This window comes from Vigna unguiculata, chromosome 8 (assembly GCF_004118075.2).
Source record: "Vigna unguiculata cultivar IT97K-499-35 chromosome 8, ASM411807v1, whole genome shotgun sequence".
NCBI classification, from domain to species: domain Eukaryota; kingdom Viridiplantae; phylum Streptophyta; class Magnoliopsida; order Fabales; family Fabaceae; genus Vigna; species Vigna unguiculata.
Genome location: NC_040286.1, coordinates 15,065,363 through 15,073,524, shown reverse-complemented (window position 1 = coordinate 15,073,524; position 8,162 = coordinate 15,065,363).

Here is an 8,162-nt window from a genome sequence, read left to right as displayed (position 1 = left end):
ATTAATAGCCATCTCGAGAAAAATCCCAACGCGGGAAAATTTCAATTTAATAAGATAGCGCACCAAAACTCATAACTGAATTCATAAAATGTTACAAGTTCCCAAAGTCTGTGTTTAAAACATAAAATACATATGATTAAAAACTCTAGCTCTAATCCCATGCTAGCCCTCACTCCGCCATCTGAACATCCTCAACACCACCTGTATCAACATCTGCTCCCGTGTAACGAATCACACGATCATCGCCAAACACAAACAGAAAGAGTGAGCTGAGAAAATAAAATAACAAGTATATAAACACAAGGTAGATCATTTACCCATCTATTTTGTTCTAGTTAATTCTTGGCCAAGACCCTAACCCCAAGACTTATCAGTCTTCAATTCATACAATTTGTTAGCCTTGGACTCGGGAATCTGATGCTCACACGAACCTGCCCGCTCGTGGTCCTACCTCTACGAACCTCCCCGCTCGTAGTCCTGCTCTACGAACCTCCCCGCTCGTAGTCCTACTCTACGGACCTGCCCGCCCGTAGTCCAACACATGTGATCCACCAGCCCCCGTACCTCCCCACACGTGGTATCTCTCAACGTGAGCACGGAACATACGAACCTACCTCGCTCGTATCCCCACGTGAGAGTAACTTGATATGGACCTCCCCGCCCATATCATCACATGTCAAACACCATCCATGAACCTACCCGCTCATGGCACAGCATCTCCCGATCCAAGCAAAGCGTTATTGTCAGTTGAAACAACACACTCAAAAGCAAAGAGCAACAGCATTTCCGCCTGGCTCGACCCACATGCCGCTAGGCGAAACTGTTCCAGACCGCCTGGCGGTATTCACTCACCGCCAGGCACCAGCGTCCTCCCAGACCCACTGTTTTCTCGTCACCGCCTGGCGGAGCTCGACGTGCCGCCAGGCGCACCTCAGCGTAGCGCACTCTCCTGTTAAACCCATCGCCTGGCGGGTATCAGCGTACCGCTAGGCACCATACCAGAACAGTACTTTTCTGGTTTATAACACCTCGTTACTTCAATTCTACTATTTAACTCACTCACAAAGTTCACAGGAGAACCCCAATATCCAGCCCACACATAGGTGGATTTACAACTAACCATATGTAACCAAATACATGTGCTTTTACCTCTATCAATCCACTCACTTAAGTCCTCTTTAATTTAACAAGATCTTAGACATAGAATGACCACTTCATCCAGCCTAGGAACTGCTAGCATTACAATTACCTTTCATCACACCCCTAAATGTACAGTATGCTCTCGTCAACTCCCCAGTTCCTTACTTCTCTTATACCCTAAATCATATGCTCCTTCCCTCTTCTTGTCTTCTTCCATCTCCCTTTCATCCTTGACTAACATTCCAATCCCTAACATTTCTTGATCCCCACCCTTACTCATATTTTTTTTCCCTATTTGATCATCAACCACCCTACATTTCCTTTATAATTCTCTCATGTTTTATTTTCCATCCAACACACTCCAGATTTCTCACACCACTCTGATAGGACACTATCGCCTGGCGGATAATCATCCACCGCCAGGCGGTGCATCAGATCATGGGTATCATACCCAGATTTATGCACACGCTCTCAACACCCAAAATTCCAGAATCTGATTTCCGCTTTTGTCTCTAACAATGATCATCAGTTTTGCATAGTTTTATTACCACTGTCCTCCCTCATATTACTCATCACATCTCATTAGGTTTCAAACATCGCATTACATACCCAATTCAATAATCAGCGAATTCCCTCCCTTATCCCACGATTCCTACACCAATGACAGTTTAACGCGTGCCAATACCAGAAACATCGAGGTCTTTTACAACGTCGCAACTATAGCCATTAATTGCAATCAACACAAAACAACATACAACACAGTTCAATCAAACAGTATCAATATAGCGTACATCGCCTGGCGGCTCAATCCCACCGCCAGGCAGTTCATAACAAAAACAACACATTTAGGTCAAACTGATGTGCCGCCTGGCGGCACCTGCATGCCCGCCAGGCGGTTTCTGGGCAGATTCCTAGAATTTTTCGTGGAACAGCGTCCGAGAAAAAGGAAAACTCATACATTCTTACAAAACGACACATAACCAATCAAATACGAATTAAAACACAACAAGCAACTCCCCTAACCTGGATTCTTGGCCCAAATTCGAATAGGTGTGCTTATCCCTTCACCAAACCTCCCTAGCCCTTGCTTTCCACTCCAACCTTTGCGTTTCCAGCCTCACTGCCTTACTTTATCAGTCCCAATTCTCGGAAAAGCCTTTGCTTATGAGTACCACGAACCCTCAATGCTATTTTCTTCTCTTTTAACCCTTCCTCTCACTATCTCTCTCCTTTAATTGCTCCTTTAGTGGCTTACACGAATTTTAAATAAAAAGTGATACCAAGGCTAACCAAATACTCAACTAACTCTCTGATTTCCAGCCCTTAGGTTACCCCTCCCTTGGCTGCTAAGTTTCTAATCCTTCCACATTCATGCACAAAAAAAATTTGGCAAAAAGGAATTATTTAGTTGTCAACAAAGTTTGAACCCACTCTCATGCACATACCAAACCACTCAACCAACACATGTTTCATGATGACTCCCACAATTTTAAGGATTTATCATCATCCATACGCGTTCAATATATAAGCACACAAAAACACATAATTTAAATAACATCCAAGTGGCACACATAGGACTCGAACCCAAGTCCTCACACACAATAAAGTACTCTCAACCACTTGAGCTAGTACTTTTCCATGTCATAGCTCCTCGCATTTATTGCTTCAATTGTTCTCGCTACCCGTCCTAATTAAATAACTATTTAATTTTCCCGGGTCTTACATTACACCCACCTTTTAAGATTTTCGTCCTCGAAAATAAAACTTACCAGGAAATAAGTACGGGTAGGATTGCTTCATGCGATCCTCCATCTCCCAGGTCATCTCCTGGGTAGTTTCATCCCACAGCACCTTCACGGTCTTAATTTCCTTCCCCCGCAGCTGTTTCACCTGTGAGTCTAGAATTCACACTGGCCCAGTGCTCACTGTCAAATCCTCCCGAATCTGAATATCATCTGACTCCAGTACGTGTGACGGATCTGCAACATATTTTCTCAACTGAGAAACGTGGAACACGTTATGCAGATTCGTCAGGTGTGGTGGTAGGGCGATCTCATAAGCTGCAACGCCAATTCTCCTCAGAATCTGATAAGGCCCAACAAATCTCGGGGTTAGCTTCCTCGATTTGATGGCCCTCCCAATACCAGCCGTCGGTGTTACCCTGAGAAATACATGATCCCCAGCCTCGAATTCTAGAGGTCGCCTCCTCCTATCTGCATAGGACTTTTGTCTGCTCTGTGTAGCCCTCATTCTCTCCTGGATTGCCCTAACCTTCTCAGAGGTTTGCTGTAAAAACTCGGGGCCCAACACTAATGATTCTCCATCCTGGTTCCAACACAATGGCGTCCTACACCGCCGCCCATACAGCGCCTCATATGGAGCCATACCAATGCTGGTGTGATCACTGTTGTTGTATGTGAACTCCACTAAGGGAAGCATCTCACTCCAACTACCCATATGATCTAATACGCAAGCCCTCAACAGATCCTCCAAAGACTAAATGGTACGCTCCGACTGACCATCAGTTTGAGGATGGTATGCAGAACTCATCCTCAACTGAGTCCTCAACGCTGCCTGCAATGACTGCCAGAAACGAGGTGTGAATCTCGGGTCTCTATCTGACACTATACTGGCTGGCACACCATGCAATCTGACCACTTCTCTCACGTACAACTCCGCCAATCTGTCCATTGACCACTTCTGATTAATAGCAAGGAAATGAGCACACTTTGTCAACCTGTCCACTATTACCCAGATTGAGTCGTGTCCTTTCGCAGACTTCGGCAAGTGAGTGACGAAGTCCATGGCAACACTATCCCATTTCCACTGAGGAATGTCCAACGACTCAAGTGTACCCCCTGGTCGCTGATGTTCAATCTTGGCCTTCTGACATACCAAGCACGATGCCACAAAGTCTGCAATGTTAGTCTTCATCCCGTTCCACCAAAAAGACTGCTTCAAGTCGTGATACATCTTAGTCATACCTGGATGTATGCTAAGACGGCTTTTATGGCCCTCCTCTAGAATCTGTTTCCTCAATCTCCAATCTCCAGGCACACAGACTCGATCTCTGAACCTTAGGATACCATCTGTCCCAATCTTGTAGTCTTTCCCTTTCTCAGTCCCTATCCAACTCACAAATTGCTGTAACTCAGCATCATCCTTCTGTCGATCTCGGATAACTCCCAATACATCACTAGTCAACTTAAGCACCCCACATTTGATGCAATCCCCACTCAGCTGCATACCCAGGTTCATATCCCTGAGCTTTTCAATTAACTCCAACTCCTTCACTATCATAGCTGAGATGTGCATCCGTTTCCGACTCAAGGCGTCCGCCACCACATTAGCTTTACCCGGGTGGTAGAGTAATACGAAATCGTAATCCTTGAGATACTCCATCCAACGCCGCTGTCTCATATTCAGTTCCTTCTGATCGAATAGATATTTCAGGCTTTTATGATCACTAAACACCTGAAATTGGGAACCATACAAATAGTGCCTCCATGTTTTAAGAGCAAATACTACAGTAGCCAACTCCAAATCGTGGGTAGGGTAGTTTTTCTCGTGCACCTTCAACTGTCTAGAGGCATAAGCTACCGGCCTCTTCTCCTGCATTAGTACACAACCCAGACCCTGGTAGGATGCATAGCAGTATACCTCAAACATCTTGCTGGTATCTGGAATAATCAAGATTGGAGCAGTAGTCAACCTCCTTTTCATCTCTTCGAAGCATTCCTCACATTTATCCGTCCATGAGAAGGGTTGATCCTTCCTAGTGAGTTGAGTTAATGGACTCACCATTTTAGAAAACCCTTCCTCAAACCTCCTGTAGTATCCAGCCAATCCCAAGAAGCTTCTGACTTCTGTCACAGTTTGAGGTCTCTCCCATTTCAACACTATCTCAATCTTACTTGGGTCCACTGATATACCATGTGAAGAAATTACGTGCCCCAGAAACTGCACCTCGTCTAGCCAGAATTCACATTTGGATAGTTTACCGTACAACTGATGTTCCCTCAATACCTCCAACACAATTCTCAAATGGTCAGCATGCTCCTCTCTAGTCCGTGAGTAGATGAGAATATCATCTATGAACACTACTACGAATCTGTCCAGATATGGTCTGAAGATGCGGTTCATATAATCCATGAAGACAGCTGGAGCGTTGGTCACTCCAAAGGGCATCACGACATATTCGTAATGTCCATATCTCGATCTAAAAGCTGTCTTTTGTACGTCCTCCGGCTTGACTAAGATCTGATGATAGCCAGACCTCAAGTCAATCTTGGAGAATACTCCTGCCCCTCTGAGCTGATCAAGCAAATCATCGATTCTAGGCAGTGGGTACTTGTTCTTTATCGTCAACTTGTTCAACTGATGATAATCGACGCACAGCCGAGAACTACCGTCTTTCTTCTTCACTAATAACACTGGGGCTCCCCACGATGAAGCGCTGGGTCGGATGAATTTCTTCTCTAGCAGGTCTTCTATCTGATTCTTCAACTCTGCTAGTTCAGCTGGTGCCATTCTGTATGGCGCTGCCGACACTGGACCCGCTCCAGGGATTAGATCAATTGAGAAATCTATATCCCGGTTGGGTGGTAACTCAGGTATCTCGTCTGGAAATACGTCGGCGTATTCATCCACTACTGGTATCTTACTGATCTGCTCTTCTGTACTCATTTTCTTCTCTTGGGCCACTATCACAAAACAAGTCGATCCCATCTTCATCTCTTTCTCTGCCTCTCCAGATGTTACCAACTTTAACCCTTCTATTTCTGGAAACACAATTCTGCGCCATCCACAATCAAGCACCACGTGGTTGTTAGACAGCCAGTCCATTCCCAGCGGATGCTTGCACTTGTGGTGGATACCTCTGCTCGACCCTGAGCTGCTCGATCTTGAGCTATGTGTCACAAGTGTTACGATGAATCAAATCTCCCTCACCACCAGGTTAGCCCTTACAGGATTTCAGGCCTCCTGCTACTCTCACCACAGGAGTCAGTCCGCTCTAGGTGAGACTAACTGGCTCCTCAGAGTGTCAGGATGCAACCTTACCTTGAATCCTTACCTAGTTATAACGATGGGGCACCACCATGGACACCCACTAAGAGGGGCCATGGGATTCCGTCCCGACCACTGAAGCGTAGCCCCGGAGGTCTCACCTAGAGACCCCAAGGAATTACACGCTGACACGGACCAACATTCATAAAACAACATTAGGAGAACATCAAGAGCATGTTTACAATTCCATACCCATCCATGAGATTTATTCCTCATACGCATCACATTTTGAATCCATACCACTGATCATCACCATCCCATGAGTCTAGGGTCTCATCTCATGTCAATACCATGTTCCTTTAATTTCAAACCACACATTCATTTCACATGCTAAGTCTCATACCAACCCATCATCCACAACTCATGAATCATGCCAAAAATATACTTCATGCTCCATTATATACAGATCACTCCTCATACAATCATACTTAACCAAAACAGATCATTCACGGACCAATAGACATTCAAACACAGCACAGTCTCGCCCAGCAGCTCGCTCAGGCTGAGGGGTCTCGCTCAGGCGAGCCACCCCCTCCGCCTAGGCGAGGGCACAAGAAGAAGAGTTGCCTGCTCGCTCAAAAGCCACAGCGGGTCGCCTGGGTGACCAATCGTGGAGAAAAAGGCTTAGGCGAGCCTCTGTTAATCTCGCCTAGGCGAGACTAGCTCGCTTGGGCGAGTTTATCAGTGCCCACCACTGTTTTCACCTGCAACAGACGCAAATACGTACCACAAGCAACAATCCCAACGTATCATACATCCATATCAACAAGTAAACACAAAAGAGAATCACCAAGCACACAAAACACCAAAAAAACAGAGGATTCTAGCTTCCCCGTACCTGGAATAAGCTAGCAAACGACCCAACACTCCCTCGACACCGAACGCACGAGCACAACAGCTCAAGAAGCGAATGGGAGAACTGAAAGGATAGAGAAACAGGAGCACGATATGGGTTACTTGGAAGCCCTAACGGAAAGAAACGAAAAGGAACAATGGAGACGGAATGGCTAGCATAGTACTTACATGGAGTAGAGAATAGCTTCGAGCTAGCTTGAAGATGGCAAAAACCTAACCCTAGCAGAGCTTTTCGTGAGAGGGAGAAAGGGTTGACGACTGGATCTGTGAGAATGAAAATGAGTGTCGGATTAGGGCAACATGAAAGCTTTTATCCTATGGGCCAGCCTTTAGGCTCAATACTGTAGGGCAGCCCACTAACTTTAGGGCAGAAATAAAAAGGGGCCTTACAAGGATGAAGGCACACGCTTAAGAAGAATAAGCATGTTTAGAAAGGAAGTTCACTAATCCTTCATCCCTTTCATTTGTGTTTGTTATTTTTTATTCCCTAAGTTGACTTAGTTGAATCAATTTTAGTTGATTTGTTGACCTTTGACTAGGTTTGACTTGTTGACTATAGTTGACTTGACTTAAGCCAACATGCTAATCTATGTTTATTTGCTTTGTAGGTTAATTAGGAGTAAGAAAGCAATGCTAGGTGGCGCATGGTGATTGGGGAGCATAAATGATGTGGAGGAAAGAGTAAAGTAAAGGCATAAAGCATAAAGAAAAAGGCATAACGCAAGTGTACCTATGTACCTTTGGTCTCCTTTGTTTTTACCACACTATGGTCACTTTTTAGAGACATATGAGGCACATTCTTGGTCTCCTTTTGTGCTAGAACGAAATTAGCCTTGCACACACCATAGTTAGCTCTTTTGTCTCTCATTTTTGTAACCTTATTTGACCTAGTTTCTGGAAGCTAGGGTTAGGTTTTTGTAGAGACATCCTTAGGTATCTTTTATTTGCTTAGAGGCCCCTAAACTCTTCTATATAAGGGGTGCTCCTAGACATGTAAAGGCGTTGAACATTTTGAAGTAAAAACACTCTTGTGTCTCAACCAAGGCTCAAAGGAAGACCTAATGTGCAAGCATGAGAGGAAGAGTGATCTAGAAAAGGAG